The sequence below is a fragment of the Syngnathoides biaculeatus genome, chromosome 3 (genome assembly GCF_019802595.1).
Source record: "Syngnathoides biaculeatus isolate LvHL_M chromosome 3, ASM1980259v1, whole genome shotgun sequence".
Taxonomy (NCBI): domain Eukaryota; kingdom Metazoa; phylum Chordata; class Actinopteri; order Syngnathiformes; family Syngnathidae; genus Syngnathoides; species Syngnathoides biaculeatus.
The window spans coordinates 34589427-34603822 of NC_084642.1; the positions used below are offsets into that span (position 1 = coordinate 34589427).

The window sequence follows — 14396 nt, forward strand, 5'->3', positions numbered from 1 at the left end:
GGCGTTTTCGAGACTGAACCGAACAAGGCAACCGCCATCCTCAAATTGCCGGAGTTTTGGGAGACGTCCGCGGCAGCGTGGTACGCGCAGACGGAGGCTCAGTTCGCCCTCCGCGGGATCTCAGATGATTCCACGCGTTACTACCACGTTGTCTCAGCACTCGGGAGCTCAACGGCAGCCAGAGCAGTGAACTTCATCACCTTTCCCCCGGCCCGAGATAAGAATGCTGGGATCAAGGCTCACCTTCTCAAGATTTTTGAGCTTTCACGGCCGGAGCGTGCCCGACGTCTGTTGGCTATTAATGGACTGGGGGACAGCAAACCTTCCGAACTCATGGAAATGATACTAAACCTGCTGGGCACGGAAGAGCCCAATTTCATTTTCATGGAACTGTTTCTCAGGCACATGCCACCGCATGTTCAGACGGCACTCGCTAACAGTACTGTCACTGAGCCCTGGGCCCTGGCCGAGAAGGCCGACCGTTTCTTCCTGGCCACCCAGCGCTTCTCCCCTGAGATGCTGGCCGCGACGCGCAGTTACTCGCCTCCAGGCGCGAGGGTGGCATCTGGCAGGGGGCTGCTGGTGGATGTTAAGAGGGGCCGTCTGGTGGATGCACTGACTTTCTCCACGGTTGCCTGCGTCCGCAATGAGGCGACTTATGGCGGTCTCTCCAGTTCGCTCTCGGACGGCACCAACTACCAACTCCTCCTTGGTGAGTTCCCTGGCTTGACACGGCCCACTTTCTCCTCTGCCACGACTAAACATGGGGTCGAGGACCACATTGAGACCAAGGGCCCCACGATTCACGCGAGGGCCCGACGGCTTGACCCCGAGAAGCTAGCAGTCGCTAAGTCCGAGTTTGCCAACATGGAGCGCCAGGGCATCGTCCGCCGCTCGGATAGCCCATGGGCCTTGCCGCAACATTTCGTCCCTAGAACAGAGCGCGAGTGGCGACCGTGTGGTGAGTACTTCCGCCTTAACGACGCCACTACGCCTGACCGCTACCCTGTTCCACACATTCAGGACTTCTCGGCCCACCTGGCGGGCAAAATCCTGCTCTCCAAGGTCGACCTGGTGCGCGGGTATCACCAGGTTCCCGTGCACCCCTCAGACGTTCCCAAGGCGGCTGTAATCACTCTGTTTGGACTGTTCGGGTTTCTGAGGATGCCGTTTGGTCTTAAAAACGCGGCACAATCTTTCCAACATTTAATGGATTCTGTGCTCAGGGACTTCCCATTTGTGTTCGTCTATTTGCATGACATCCTCGTCGCCAGCTCCTCGGAGGATGAACATCTGATGCACATCCGCGACCTCTTCGCAAGACTCGAGCAGCATGGCCTCATCATCAACCCGGCGAAGTGTGTTTTCGGGGTGCCCTCGATCTAGTTCTTCGGACACCTCACAGACAAGAACGACGCCGCCCTCCTTCCGGCAAAGATGGAGGCCGTCTCGGCTTTCCCCCGACCTCGCTCGGCTCGGGGCCTCCGGGAGTTCCTGGGGATGGTGACTTTCTACCACCGGTTCATCCGCCGGGCGGCCCACATCATGCGCCCGCTCTATGAGGCTCTTAAAGACAAGGCCCCCAACCGGGACATTGAATGGACGGCCGAGAGGATGGAAGCCTTCGAGGCTACGAAGGCCGCGCTGAGTCGTGCCGCTATGCTGGCCCACCCGACCCACGGGGCCCCTGTCGGTCACACTACCGACAAATCGGACTACGCTGTTGGAGCCGTATTCGAACAGTGGGTCGGCGGCGCCTGGCAACCGCTTGTCTTTTTCAGCGGTCAGCTGGTCCCCAGGGAGCGCAAATACAGCACGTTCGATAGGGAGCTCCTCGGCCTCTGGGTGGCGATCCGCAACTTCCGCTCCCTATTGGAAGGCCGTGAGTTCACGGCATATGTGGACCATAAACCCCTCACTTTCGCCATGTCCAAGGTGGCCAAGCCGTGGCCGCCCGCCAGCAACGCCAACTGTTGTTCATCTCTGAGTACACTACGGACATCCAACACATTGCTGGCAAATCTGTCATGCTCCTGGGTTCCTGCCCAGGCTGGGCGTGGCCAGCCAATTAGTCTGAGCACACCTGCACCTTGTTGCAGCTGATGCCTCCCAGTATATATAGGACTTGTCCTTCGCCAGATCGTCATCCTTGATGCTTCGTTCCCGCACTCCCGTTCGCCGGACTTCTGCTCTCCGTGTACCGACCTACACCTGTCCGTTGACCCCACTCTTGAGCCTGCCGCACGATTACTTCTGCCTTGTTTGGACTGCCTGCCTGATCCCTGACCTTGGACCGAATAAAGGTTTCCTCTATACTGCCTGCCTGTCTCTGGAGTCGTGCATTTGGGTCCACCCTCGAGCCCCGTTCGTGACAGAACGATCTGGCCATAACATGGACCCGGCCGACTCTGAAGCCATCCGCCGTTCGCTGCAAGTCCAGGGCAAACGCCTGGTCGAGCAGGAGGCTGCTCTCCAGGTTACTAATCAACGTATCCATGAGCTCTGTGCCCGGCTGGATCTGTGGCTAGCTTCTTAAGCTAGCGCGGCTGCGACGCTGACGATGGCGGAACGCCTGTTACGGAGCCCTCCCGTGCCGGCATAACTCCGCTCTCCCGACCAGAACGGTTCTCAGGCGACTCCGGCAACGTCAAGCCCTTCCTGGTGCAGTGTGATCTCCATTTTGAACTGCAAGCGTCCGCTTTTCCCACGGACTGCTCCCGTATCGCCTTCGTCATTTCCCACATGACGGGGAGGGCGGAGGCGTGGGCCACTGCAGAGTGGAGTCGCAACTCGGAGATCTGCCGTTCATGGACGAGGTTCGTCCGCGCGCTCACCCAGGTATTCCAGTACGTGGCTACGGAACGCCAGGCGGCGTCCTTGCTCATGACAATTCGCCAAGGCCATCGCCGCATGTCCGACTACGCCATTGAATTCCGGATCCGGGCTGCCGAGAGCCGGTGGAACGAGGAGGCCCTCCATGACGCCTTCTACCAGGGACTTTCCCCACAGATCCGTGGCCACTTCGTTGCCATGGATCTTCCGGCTTCGCTGGACACCCTTATCGCACTGGCCCTCAAGGTGGATCAGCGCCTGACCGTGCAGGGTCAGATGGACGGCCTGAGGGAGGAGACGGAGAGGCTCAGCCCGGTCGCTGCCCGGCCACCTAAGTTGCCTTCTACGTCGGAACCCATGCAAGTGGGGGGGCTCGGCAGCCCAGCGGAGGAGCGCTTACATCGGCGACAATAAGGGCGCTGTTTCTATTGTGGACGTCTGGGACACGTAATCGCCCGCTGTCCGGCTTGGCCGAAGTGCCCCGACCTTGGGACCTTGACGCCGGTGAGTGTGCAGTATACTGTCGCTGAGTCAGGGCGGTCGCTTTTGCACATCACCGTAGGAACAGACTCTCACTCATGCTTAGTGACTGCGTTCATTGACTCCGGTTCAGACGCTAACCTACTAAATCCCCGTGTGGTCGAAGCGTTGCCTGCGGCGACCTTCCCCACACAGTGTCTTCGTATTGCTTACGCCGCCAACGGCAAGTCTCTCTGCCAGGTTACACACCGCACACAAACCTTACATATGGACTTTCCGGACACGCACATGGAGCGCATTAGTTTCCACGTTTTCAATTCTAGCAACAGTGATATAATCCTGGGGAGCCCGTGGCTCAAGAGACACAACCCCCACATTGACTGGGTCACGTGTCGGATTATGGCATGGAGTGAGGACTGTCACAAGCAGTGTTGCGCCGCCGGGGAGGACGGAGGGATCCAAGTTGCTGAGCTTAGCACCGCCTCCGTATTAGCCACGGTACCCTCTTGCTACCTTGATTTGAAGGAAGTTTTTTTGGAGTCAAAAGCAAGATCCCTGCCGCCGCATCGGCCTTATGACTGTGCCATCGAACTCCTCCCGGGTACCTCACCCCCCAAAGGGAAACTGTTCTCTTTGACAGGACCGGAGCACCAGGCAATGAGGGAGTACATCGAGAAGTCCCTGGCAACCGGACTCATTCGCCCGCCATCCTCACCAGCCGGTACAGGGTTTTTTTTCATTAAGAAGAAGGATTCCACCTTGCGATCCTGCATCGACTACAGAGGATTGAATGACATCACAGTCAAGAATAGGTATCCCTTGCCCCTGATAGCTACAGCCTTTGAACTCCTCCAAGGAGCCCGGATCTTCACCAAGCTGGACTTGCGCAGCGCATATCATCTGGTGCGGATCCGGGAGGGTGACGAATGGAAGACTGCTTTCAACACTCCCACGGGGCATTACGAGTATCTCGTGATGCCCTTCGGATTGACCAACTCCCCGGCCGTCTTCCAAAACTTCATTAACGACGTGCTTCAGGAGTTCCTGAATAAATCTGTCTTTGTATTCCTGGATGACATTCTTATCTTTTCGGCAGACCTAACCTCTCACATTCAACAGGTCAGAGAAGTGCTCCGGGGTCTGCACCTATTGTTGGTGAATATGAACAAGTGTGAGTTCCACCAGGGATCCGTGTCCTTCCTGGGCTTCGTCCTGGCGGAAGGAGAGATACATATGGACCCCGGGAAGGTCGACAAGGTGCTGCGGTGGCCTACCCCCGCCAGCAGGAAGGACGTACAGAGGTTCTTGGGATTCGCTAATTTCTATAGGAAGTTCATAAGGAACTTCAACTCCGTTGCCGCTCCTCTGCATGCGCTCACCTCGCCACACACCGCCTTCGCGTGGTCCGGGACCTGCCAGGAGGCCTTCAGCAGGCTTAAGGCAAGTTTCACTGCTGCGCCCGTTCTCATTGTTCCGGACCCAGATAACCAGTTTATGGTGGAGGTCGACGCATCTAATTCGGGAATTGGAGCCGTCTTGTCTCAGAGGAGTCCCAGGGACGGACGGATCCACCCGTGCGCGTTCCTGTCTAGGAAGCTGACAGCGGCAGAGAGGAACTATGACGTGGGAGATCGGGAACTGCTTGCGGTCAAGACCGCGTTGGTGGAGTGGCGGCACTGGCTGGAGGGCTCGCAAGTACCGTTCGTGGTCTTCACGGACCATAAGAACCTAGAATACCTGAAGTCCGCGAAGCGGTTGAACGCCCGCCAGGCCAGGTGGGCCCTGTTCTTCACCCAATTCCGCTTTACTCTGTCCTTCCGCCCAGGCTCCAAGAACGGCAAGCCAGACACACTCTCACAGATCCACGAGGGAGGGCGCACGGACTCAGAGGCAGCTACTATCCTGCCAGAGGCATGCTTCGTGTCCGGCTTCACTTGGACGGTCGAGTCGTGGGTGAAGGAGGCCCTGGGAGAGGCCCCGCCGCCCGCGGATTGTCCGTCGGACCGCCTTTTCGCCGTTCAGTCTCTGCGGGGAGACGTTGTCAACTGGGCTCATACCAACAAGACGGTCTGCCATCCGGGTATGGCCAAGACCCGTTCAGTGGTCGAACAGAGGTTCTGGTGGCCCAACCTTAGCAAGGACGTGAAGGACTTCGTCAATGCCTGCCCGGTATGTGCGGCCAATAAGTCGTCTCGCTTACGACCTGTAGGCGACTTGCGTCCACTGTCCATCCCCTTCCGCCCGTGGTCACACATTGCGCTGGACTTCGTTACCGGCCTGCTGCCCTCCCAAGGGAACACAGTTGTGCTGTCTGTAGTGGACCGTTTCTCCAAGATGGTCCACTTCGTGCCGCTTCCGAAGATCCCATCGGCCAATCAGACAGCCCAGATGGTGTTGGACGAGGTAGTCCGTTACCACGGGCTACCCCAGGACATCGTGTCGGACAGGGATCCGCAATTCAGCGCCCGCTTCTGGAAGGAATTCTGCAACCTCATCGGCGCTTCAGCTCGTCTGACATCGGGTCATCACCTGGAGTCTAATGGCCAGACGGAGAGGATAAATCAGGAGTTGGAGACAGGTCTTCGATGTCTGGCATCCAGGGACCAGAGCACGTGGAGCCAGCACATCAAGTGGGTGGAGTATGCCCACAATTCTCTACCCTCCGCCTCAACAGGTATGGCTCCACTCCATGTCGTGCATGGCTATCCTCCGTCCCTGTTTCCTCCACTGGCCAAAGACTCTGCGGTCCCGTCGGCCCTGGCCGTGGTGCAACGCTGCAAACGGACATGGGAAGCAGCTCGGAGGACACTGCTGCGCATGAGCAGCGCCTACAAGTCCGCAGCGGACCGCAAGAGAAGGGCCGCACCAGAGCTCAGGGTGGGACAGCGAGTGTGGCTCTCCACCAAAGATCTCCCGCTGCGGACGGAATCCCGCAAACTGGCTCCCAGGTTCGTTGGCCCGTTCCCGATTTCCAAGATCATTAACCCGGTCGCCGTCTCGCTGAAACTGTCCAGGTCGATGAGGGTGCACCCTACGTTCCACGTCAGCAGACTTCGCCCGAATCGCACTCCGTCGCTGGTTCCTCCGGCCAAAAACCCCCCGCCCCCCTGCATCGTGGAGAGTGGGCCGGTGTATACTGTGCGCCAGCTGCTGTCTTCCCGCCGCAGAGGAAGGGGGGTCCAGTACCTGGTGGACTGGGAGGAATATGGTCCGGAGGAGTGCTCCTGGATCCCCTCCCGCTTCGTCGTGGACCGCTCCCTCATCAGGGACTTTCACGCGACTCATCCTGATGCTCCTGGGCCATCCACAGCCGGCCGTTGAGGGGGGGTACTGTCATGCTCCTGGGTTCCTGCCCAGGCTGGGCGTGGCCAGCCAATTAGTCTGAGCACACCTGCACCTTGTTCCAGCTGATGCCTCCCAGTATATATAGGTCTTGGGGATGACTTGTCCTTCGCCAGATCGTCATCCTTGATGCTTCGTTCCCGCACTCCCGTTCGCCTGACTTCTGCTCTCCGTGTACCGACCTACGCCTGTCCCTTGACCCCACTCTTGAGCCTGCCGCACGATTACTTCTGCCTTGTTTGGACTGCCTGCCTGATCCCTAACCTTGGACTGATTAAAGGTTTCCTCTATACTGCCTGCCTGTCTCTGGAGTCGTGCATTTGGGTCCACCCTCGAGCCCCGTTTCTGACAAAATCCAATGTGGTCACGGACTGCCTCTCCAGGGCAATAGTCGGTACTGTGCATCTGGGTCTCAACTACTCCCGCATGAGCGCAGACCAGGCCTCGGACCACGGGGTGCAGGCCCTCAAGACTTCTGACACGGGTTTGTGCTTGGAGGAAGTCGCGGTTGGTGACTCGGGCGTCAGGTTGCTGTGCAACCTCTCGGCTGACCAGCCTTGGCTGCTGGTCCCTGCAAACTGGCGGCGAGCTGTTTTCGAGGCGGTCCACAACCTTTCCCACCCCGGAAGGAAACCGTCCGTGAGGCTGGTGGCCCAGAAGTTCGTGTGGCGCGGTCTTAAAAAAGATGTGCAGGCCTGGGTCGACTCGTGCGTGGCCTGTCAGCGGGCTAAGGTGCATCGCCACACAAAAGCCCCCTTGGAGCCCTTCGCTGTCCCCGAGAGGAGGTTTGACCACGTCAACGTCGACTTGGTAGGTCCGCTTCCTCCCTCGCACGGTTTCACCTACTTGCTCACCATGGTGGACAGGACGACCCGCTGGCCCGAAGCCGTTCCCCTCTCCTCGACAACGTCATCAGACGTGGCCCGGGCGTTCATCGGCACGTGGGTTGCGCGCTTCGGGACCCCGTCCGACCTTTCCTCCGATCGTGGCCCTCAGTTTACATCTGAACTCTGGAACGCAGTCGATGAGAGTTTGGGGGTCAAGCTGCACCGCACTACCGCCTATCACCCCCAGGCGAACGGTCTCTGCGAGCGGTTCCACCGCTCCATGAAAGCAGCCCTGTGTGCCGGCTTGATGGACGGCAACTGGTTGTATAAGCTCCCGTGAGTCATGCTCGGCCTCAGGTGCGCCCCCAAGGAGGACCTGTTGTCCTCATCCGCCGAGCTCGTCTACGGCCAGCCACTGCGGGTCCATTTATCCCGGACACCACAGCGCCCTGGTCCGCACCCAGGTAACGGTCGTCCCTGCTAGAGGCCGCAAAAGGGGATCAGACCGGTTTCCACGTCACAACATGGCACCCCAGCTGCCCGGCTGCCCTGTCACCTGTGCTCTGCGGATTTTGTGTTTGTTCGTCATGACGCTCACTGTGGACCTCTGCGCCTCCCATACGACGGGCCGTTCAGGGTCCTGGAGCATGGGGATAAGAGCCTGCTCGTGGACATTGGCGGCAGACCCGAGACTGTTTCCGTGGACAAGGTCAAACCCGCACACCTGGACATTGCCCAGCCTTTGGGGTTGGCCCTCCCCCCGCGCCGGGGTCGTCCCCCTTTGCCCTGTGCCCCTGCGCCTGCCGGGGTGCCCTTGACCCCGCCTGGGCCCTGGTCCCGTGACTCAATGGACAGTGTGGCCCCGCCCCCCTCGGCCCCTCCAGTGCACACCCGCCGGGGTCGGGTCATCATCCCTCCACGGCACGAGGATTTTGACTATGGGTGAATTCTGGGGGGGCTTGTGTGGTGTTTACATAATTCACCCGCGGGACCTCGAGTTGGGGTGCGGGGTTCCGCACGGACTGTTTTTGTTGTTGCTCTTCTGGAGTGAAGGTTCACAGAGTTCCCGCCGTTATGCGAGTAGTGTTTTGATGTCTAGCAATAAAATAAGTTTTGTTCCTGTGTCCGACACTCCGCCTCCGACTACTTTTCTCCGGCGCTACAATGGTAGGGTAAAATAGCCTCGGCCGCTTCCCTCGCTTATGAGGTCTTTTCTTCTTTAAAACGAGCTTTGGTCTCAGAAGGGGCATCAGAAAAATCCAAAAATCACTCTTGTTCATCTGCCATTGCATTTGGCACAGCGTGCCAGTGTGTAAGGACGTCACAGACAATATGGACGCCACTGTAACGTTGAGTCATACTTTGGCAACTTTGCGCTTTTATAAAACGCTCCCAACTCACTTTTTCCGACTCGTATTCTCATCAAAATCTTCTTTTCCTTTCGGCTTGTCCTGTTAGGGTTCACCACAGCGTGTCATCTTTGATGAACACATATTTGTTTGGCACAGTTTTATGCCGGATGCCCTTCCTGACACAACCCCTCTGCATTTAGCCGGGGAGAGAACCTTACAGCACCTGGTATTGCCAGGCGGTCTCCCATCTAAGTATTAACCAGGCCCAAACCCGCTTAGCTTCCGAGATCTGACGAGATCGGGCGTTCTCAGGTTGGCATGGCCGTAAGCCATATTCTCATCAAAGTGATTACTATTATATGTCGTTTTGAAAACAATACCTATTTTAAAAAGTATATTTTGGTGTCAGTGGCACTTTAACATATATGGAAGGTCCCCTTTTTGCTAATATAGTTTTTTTATGCAGAATTTGAATCTAAACTCCGTTATGAAGGAAACATTTTTATTTTTTGATTATCGGCAAAAAATGATGACACATTGCCGGATTCACCGGAAAAAGATGGAAACAAAATGGAAAGAGCCAAGTAGGAATGTGACGTCGGACCTGGTGAAATCATGGCGGCCTTTGGAATCCATTGTAAGAACGACGATGAATTTTCTGATGTTTCGAGCGCTGAACACTATTCTGAATGGTCCCACGAAGACACTGAAGAATATGAGCTTTATAAAGGTGTTAATGGCTATCAATTTGAGCGAGTTCGACAGCACACATGTTCGAATGCAGACCAAATAGCTGGCCATGAAGAAGGTTCCGAGCACACAGAGAACAGGATATGCCTCGTGTCGGAAAGAAGGACTGGTAAGCATTTGTGAAGTTCTTGTTTGGTTTATTTAGTCATAAACTGATAAATAGTAAAGGCTACAATATCCTGAATGTATATACGAAAATTTCGGTCTTTTTTTTAAATTATGCAAACGTCGTCTATCGCGTATCGAACTTGGCTTCTGGTCCCCGAATTGGTGACAACTAATCGAGGAGGCTCCAACATGCAAGACCGTACAATAAATAAATCCTGCTGAATTTGGACCAAATGTTGTGAATGCTCGACGTGGGACGCCCCTAGTGACGACTCCTGTGGACTAAAACCTGTCTGAAACCATCTGTGTAATCTTAGTACCTAAATTGGAGCTGTATTAATTTGAGTTGAAGCTGCGCGGCCTAGCGTAGCCTAGCCTTACCTAGCTCGATAACATCAAGTAACATATGTAATCAAATATTTACTGAGGAGGTAATCATCAAACATTAGTACTTACACGGCTGGCAAAACCTACATTTCGTTTACAACGAGGACTGTGAGTACATAGTAGGAATTTAGGCAAGTACAAACGTCAACATAAACTTGCTTATAGGCCTCCACCACCTGAGCTTAGCTAGCTAACTACGAGAAATGTTTGTGATCAAACTGATCTGTTGAAGAAACATCGAACGTGAGTAACTTCATAACTTGTACGACGAGGGCCATGAGGACTTATATGAAATTTAACAAGTCTTATCATAGTTCATCTTAGTACCCAAATTGGTGCCGTATCGTTCACGTTGAAGCTGCTTGACCCAAGTTAGTCGAACTTAGCGCGCTAACAACGTTACCTATGTAGAGTATACAACAAGGACCAAACATCGAACTTGGACTCAACCTTCAACTACTAGAGTGAGGGCCATTGTGGTTTGAATCCCTCCCATCAACATATCCTTTAAATAGCCATCAGGCAGTATGTGATCTGTGTATCTCAAGTGTGGACTTTTTTTATTTGATTGATTCTCATTATTATATTTTGTTTTAGACTATTTGCAGCCCGTTGGGCAGCACAATATTGTGCAAGCTCGTTCGGTCCCAAGCCTGGATAAATGCAGAGAGTTGCGGCAGGAAGGGCATCCGGCGTAAAACGAGAAAGGTTGATTGTGCATCCAAGAGACCAAGTGGAAAGGGAGTAAGCCTAGAGGTTTCGGTGCAAAGTTTAAATTCTTATCCCATGGAGTAGATGGGAAGAGAAATGGAGTTAAGGGTTATTTTAAAAGAAGAGCTGGCTAAGAATGTCTTTGTGTATTTAGTAAATAGGTATGCGACCACCCAGCTCTTCATTGTACAGTGCGATGGATCTGCCTGTGCTTATATGAAAAACTATCTGCAGTACGATGTGCGTCACTAATTTGCGAGTACAAGGCTAGTTTATTATCGCACCAACACACAGAAGATGATAACGTAGTCTAAGTTGGTATATTTTCACAAATAAGGATTTTAATGAACTAAATCCGTTTAAAATGTTGCCATTTTAATTTGAGAGCAATAGCTGGTTATATCCTGCTTCACCATAAATATAATTTCACGTGGTAAACTGATGCCATAACCAGACAGTACCCAGACCCGTCCTAACCCTATTTTAGTAACAATTTTCCCAAGATGTTACGCAAAACTTTATACTGAAAGCTGTAAACCGTATCTTGTGGTTTTGTTTGGGCACTCAATGCTTAAAATACAAATGTAAATGGTGTGGATGGTTCTGTTTACTGGACTGATATGTGTCTTTGAGCTGTAGAAGTTTGTGAATGTGAACAGATTTTCATTTATTTATTTGTTTTATTATTATATCCACAGGTGTGCATGTAGAGGCTGCATGCAAACAACTGGAAATCATTTGCTGCTATGTGAGTCAACATATTCACCAGAAATATCAGTATCGGCAGCCACTGGATTTTCCGCAGCAGAAATAAGAGCTATTTTAAAAATTATTTCTCCTAATCAGCCCAGCTTTTTGACATTTACATTCATCAATACATCCTTTTTCTTCATCGCTTATCCTCACAAGGATCACGGGAGTGCTGAGATTATCCCAGCTGTCATCAAGGAGAAGGAACTGGCGATCCCGGAGAAAACCCACGCAGGCACGGGGAGAACATGCAAACCACACAGTGAGGGCTGGGATTGAACACAGGTCCTCAGCCCTGTGAGGCCAACGCTTTCCAGCTGCTCCACCGTGCCACCATTTGTACACATTATTATCCTGTTTTTCTAGTTGGGAATAGTGAAACGATTTGTGGGAATAAAATATTTTTCGCTAAGAGCGATATGTGCCTCTATCATTCAACCATGTGCTAAAAGTTTTCAAGAAAAAAACCCCATAGTTCCGCAACTTGTCTTTTAACAAAAGCTCTTTGCAGTTTTGGTACTTTCGGGGTTGGGTGAGCTTGTTGAAGCGTGTCCAGGTTCAGAAGCCGATCCAAGTTCACGTTTTGTGCCTTTAGCAACAACGATCTGTTCAGGTGTTGGAACTGGCTGTATGGTAGGCACCAAATTTTAACACTGAAAACCCATCTCAGACATGAGTCCACCAGTAAAGGTGTCCGGGGTGAAATGTTCACTGCATATGACAGACTGTTGACTAGGGAATTCTAGAAACGAATGGATTTTTCTCCGGTGCAAATACGAAAGGCTCCAGGCTAATGCTCGCCCCGCAACAAGATGTTTACCTGTCGTGACGTCAGAGGTCAGCCACATGAAAGGAGGCATTTTTCCAGACACAGGAAACTAGGTCAAAGTTCGCTGACTTTAATTCACAAACGCTTATATGTTTTGGTAAAAACATCAATAAGGTTATGTATTTTATGGTACAGTTGAAAATATATTTTCATCTAAATAAGATAATTTGCATTAGAAATTAGACATTGCATCCACTTTAAGTACTACAGTGTAAGGCACAACATGTATACTTGTACTGTGTTTGTGTCAGACATTTGGGAAAAAAAAACAGGATTCACGAAAACATAACCGTGAAGAAAATAATGATTATCACGGGTCAACGGTGCAGGGGCAGACCCAAATTTAGGACTCCAAGACAAGGGTATGATGTTAGGCATAGTTTTATTTTCGGAAACAGGTCAATTCTAGTCAAGTATAAAACAAGGCAGAGGCACAGATACGCCAGGGTAGACAGGATCAAAAAGATGTAAAGCAAGGTCCGATGACTATGGGGCAAACTAATGAGCATAACAGGTCGGGATTAACCAAAGGGCACAGAATCGCTGTGACGAGGATAGCTCAATATTACACTTAACTCAGTGGTGGAGAATCCATCCTTGCAGTGAACGCAACACACTGACACAAGGCAACAAACTGGCAATGCCAGTGACAAAACGCCAAACTTAAACACATGGTCAATTAGAGTGCCGAACAACAGCTGTGACGAGTGCCAGAGGTGGCACCGCCCAGAGCGGGGGCCAGGCCACGCACCTTTTGGCAGTGGTCCAGCCTTGCTCATGACAAATGATGGTACTTATTCAAATAATCATTTAAAAAAATATTTCACATTCTTCCAGGGTACATAAATTTTTAAACACAACTCTACATAGCAGTTATGTGGATTTGTTAGGTCCGGTGGTACTTGACAGTAATGAATCCCAAAAGGTTTTGGGATTTGACTGATGTGGTGATGATAAACAAATGTATACAAATACAGGCTACAGAAATATATATCACAATAAATAAATATGAGTTGACACTTTTGCTTCAAGTCATTTTCTCAATGTGGACCTTAGATGAATACCCCTGCACTACAGGATCCTCAAAAACTACTTCAAACTTCACTGCAATCTCAGGCAATTCAACGACCTGAAATAAATCTATATTTCTACCACTGAAAAACAAACCCTGTTAATCTGGAATCTTGCCCCCCTAATTCACACTGTTATTAAAAAAATTATATCACTCTGGGAGTCATGGCCAGACTGGCCCAGTTCATGTGCATCATGGTGAATCAGCCAGGTGGGAACAAAAATTTAATGTGATTTGATGTCCATTTTCAAAGCCGCTTATCATCACAAGGGCATCCTAACAAGTGCTGCAGCCTATCCCAGCTAACTTTAGGTGACAATCAATCGCAGGGATAACTCTCTTCCCAGACCCCGATCCGCCTTGCTTCTGACCTCTCCCACTGAATGAATTAACAACACAATTTTATCGGAAAAACCAAAGCCAAATATCTCTCTCAGGTCATTGCGCAATGCAAAATCACACAATGCCTTTGAAGGACCAAACTTTGTCTATTTCCTCTCAAACCAACTGCAGTATTTACTCAAGTGTACTCCAAAGTAAAAGCATAACTTTTGATTAGAATTACAGCAGATTCGGTGATAGCGTACTTTGCTGACTGATCTTGCATGACGATACTGGTAGTCTGGTGGGAAAGGAAAAAAGATTACCGCATTACAACATAACCTCCTTTATCTTGCAGATACACACCAATCTCACATACGCCAGATTTCCAACAACCTAACTGTGCTAAACTTTCCCACATGGCATGAAAAGGGGTATAACAACCCCCCCCATCACCTGTTTTAAGACAAGCAATCCATACCATGTAACGCCTTGAACCTGGTGTATGGTATCAGGATGGATCTATTTAAGTCTATCTACATTTATTGAAAAACTGTGTGTATGGGATTTAATCTAAGATCTGATCTAAGTCGACCGATCTGTAAGCCTAAACATTCAATTTAGTGCCCACTATT

At 51.9% G+C, this 14396-nt stretch overlaps 1 long non-coding RNA gene and 1 other non-coding gene across 2 annotated transcripts; one reads left to right on the forward strand and one right to left on the reverse strand.

Annotated features, from left to right (window-relative positions):
* Positions 1–9044: 9044 nt before the first annotated feature.
* On the reverse strand, positions 9045–9163 carry LOC133498707 (5S ribosomal RNA). The gene has a single exon (XR_009794450.1). It is a non-coding gene; the product is annotated as a 5S ribosomal RNA (ribosomal RNA).
* A 212-nt stretch (positions 9164–9375) lies between these two features.
* On the forward strand, positions 9376–12425 carry LOC133498549 (uncharacterized). The gene is made up of 3 exons (XR_009794341.1): positions 9376–9692; positions 11488–11537; positions 11699–12425. It is a non-coding gene; the product is annotated as an uncharacterized LOC133498549 (long non-coding RNA).
* The last annotated feature ends 1971 nt before the right edge of the window (positions 12426–14396 follow it).